Source organism: Arachis ipaensis, chromosome B08 (assembly GCF_000816755.2).
Source record: "Arachis ipaensis cultivar K30076 chromosome B08, Araip1.1, whole genome shotgun sequence".
Lineage (NCBI taxonomy): Eukaryota > Viridiplantae > Streptophyta > Magnoliopsida > Fabales > Fabaceae > Arachis > Arachis ipaensis.
In genome coordinates this window covers 108,201,892-108,205,289 of record NC_029792.2, presented here as the reverse complement: position 1 = coordinate 108,205,289, position 3,398 = coordinate 108,201,892, and positions in this window count along the sequence as shown.

Genomic DNA, 3,398 nt, shown 5'->3' with positions numbered 1-3,398 from the left:
TAAATTAATTTTTTTAATTATTTTTAATGTCTTATTTTAATTATATCAAGTATTTAAAATATTTTTTATTTTAATAAATAATAATATATACTATATCTAAATTTATTTTAACAATATATATTAAGAATAAGACCGGACACGCCGACACGTGATGATATTTAAGTGTGTCCAAGTGTGTCCGGAGAAGAATTTTTATTTTTTATTGAGACACGGTTTGGACACAGCAGACACACGTGTCGGACGAGTGTCGGTGAGTGTCGTGTCCAAAATGTGTCCGACACGCGGACACGGCAACTCAGCAAAGTGTCCGTGCTTCATAGGTTCACACATACACGATACAACACACAAGCTAATTCTGTATAGATCCACCACCCAACCACGTTTTCTTGATAGGTCCCACGCCAGCTTCCTAATCATTTCAATAACGACTTTCGGAACCTACGCGAAATTTCTTAGTACCCCTAAAGCATGTAATACTCGTTTTTTTATAATGTTTAAAATATTTATTAAAATAATAAATAAATTATTTTCCTTGTTCTCATCCCTGTTGTTTCCAAATGCATCTTTTGGTAACGCCTTAGGAGTTTCATTTTCCAAAATCTCATGAGCATTGACATATTGAGCAGCAGTTTGTTCGCTAACATGTATCATCAACCCAATTGCATCATAGCTTCTCCTAAAAGGTGTTTCATTAAATCTAAAATTAAATAAGCAGTCAATCAGAAATAGTAGTGCAACAATTGTCATTAAATAATCAACAAACCAGAACTAATCACAAGATATTTATTAATCAATAAAATCATAACACATAAAATCAGTAAAGAACGTAACTAGAATTAATCACTAATCAGTCAAGAACCAGAATTAATCATAAGATATTTATTAATCAATAAAATTACAACACATAAAATCAGTAAAAAATTATAATTAATCACTAATCAATAAAATCACAACACATCAAATCAATAAAAAACCAGAACTAATCACATCAGTAAAGAATCAATAGTAGGGTTGCACATGGATCGGATAATATCCGCATATCCGCGGTAATTATCCGCATCCGATCCGAATTTTGCGGATATTATCCGATCCGCAGTATGGTCGGATCGGATTGCGGATTCGGCAGTGATATCCGTGGATCCGATCCGCAAATCCGCATATCCGCACATCACATATGAATAACATAATTTAAGACAGTAAACCCTAATGTGATATGAATTTTAGTATGTTATTTTATAAATTTTATGATATTTTGTTTTTAATTTTTTATGTTGTACTTCAACTTAGAATAATTAAACTTAAATCTTGTGTTATTATTTTGTTTTTGTTATTCAAAAGAACTATTATTGATAATATTCTAGGAGTAAATAGGCTTAAACAGATAAAAAATAAATTTTCTGGATATTTTTTTTGTAAAAAGGCCAAACAAAATCTTAAAATAAATTTTTTTAATTATGCGGATATACCCGATATCCGATCCGATCCGCAAATCGGATCCGGCCTAAAAAATTGCTGATATCGTATCCGATCCGATCCGATGAATGCAGTGCGGATCGGATAGAATTTTATGCCATATCCGATCCAATCCGATCCGTATGCAGCCCTAATCAATAGTCAGTATAGAACCAAAGCTAATCACAAAACATTATTACTAATAAATAAAATTATAATACACAAAATCGAACAAATTACAAAAACAAAGCATAAAAAGAAAAAGAAAAAAAGGAAGAATTGAACAAGTGAAGAACAAATGAGCAACAACCCTTGATTTACGGACAACGCGACCAAACGACCACAGGAAGATAAAAAAGATTAAGGGATGCACCGACAAATTGGAGACTTGGGAGCAGTGGCTACACGGATAGACAACGACAGTAGATTAACAAACAGGCGGTAGTAGTAGCTAGGGTTAGAGAAGAGGGAGTGATGTGGTTTAGAGTTCTCTGTAACTTGAGTGAGAGAGTGAGATGTGAAGAGAGCTCCTCAAATGTTTTGATTTCAATTTCAGAGCCATTTAAACTAAAAATGACATCATTTTTTTCGAATCGGTCGATTTTCAGTTTGGTCCAACAAGCCAATTTTCAATTAATTCAACAGTTTGTTAACAATTTTTTAATAGCTATTTCAAAAAATTAATCAAATTATAATTACTATCGATTCACAGTTAAATTGATCAAATCAGCCAATCCAATCCAATTTTGAGAACCATGCAAATAACTTTAGGAAATTACATGCCTTTTCAAATCAGCTACTTTATTTTTAATTTGAAATATATCTCACACTTCAAGATATCATATTATCATGTTTAAAAGAAGGGCTTTCAAAAACAAATAAAATATTCAATAATTTTATTTTTAAATATAAAAAGTCATGTCATATAATATTTACAAAGCTAAAGTTAAGATGGGCCGCCAATTAATCGTCTAATTAATAAGAATATATTTTATTTTCTTCAAAACGGAAAATCTTAATACCTAACTTTGTCTCCAGAAGGCCAAAACCTTCATTATTCCTTTTATACCCCTTTGCGGAGCCAATGACTCAATAGTATTACAATATACTCATCTATAAATAGTTCCTTCTTGCATTTTCATCTCAATCTCAACCTCAATCAACAAGTCTTTCATTTGCTCTCTCTCTCTCTCTCTCTCTCTCTCTCAAAACTTCAACCGTCACTTCCATATATATATGGCATCATCACAAGTCACCATGTCCAAGTCCCTAACCTTCCTCCTTCTCCTCACCCTCTTTGCGGTGGCCGCCTCCGCACAGGGCACTGTCCAGTCACCCGCGCCTTCTCCTGACGCCGGAGCAGCCGGATCTGTTTCAACCTCTGTGGCCGCTCTTGGAGCCTCGGTTGTGTTGTCAATGCTAGCCATTTTAAACCACTGAATCTTCTGAGTGGATTCGTTTTGTTTTGTTTGTGTATTTGTGTACAAAATCGATTCGTTTCTGCAGAGAGATTCATGTTGTTTTTTAGTTAATTTTAATTACCGAGTGAATTTGATTGTCTCTGTATATTGTGTGCCATAGAGTGAATTATATGTTACACTGTTTACTATCGATTTTTTATTAACATTGTTGTTGAAATTTGTTTATTTATATACATATTATCATTGTAAAATAATGAAGGATATATAAATTTTCCTAGTTTAATCTTTCTGAAATTCTTTCTTAATCTCGTTTTTTTTTTCTACCTTCTCCTTCTGATTCATCCTTATCACAACTTAGATTAATCATTAGTGAAAAAAAAAAAAGTTGTAAACTCTGTTAAAAAAACATAGATATAAGAATAAGAGGATTTGTTGACCCAATATTTCGGTAAGTTGTTTGCTTGTATTAAAAATTTGAATTTATTTTAAAAAGTCAAAATAACTTTTTAGGATTTATTTAAATAT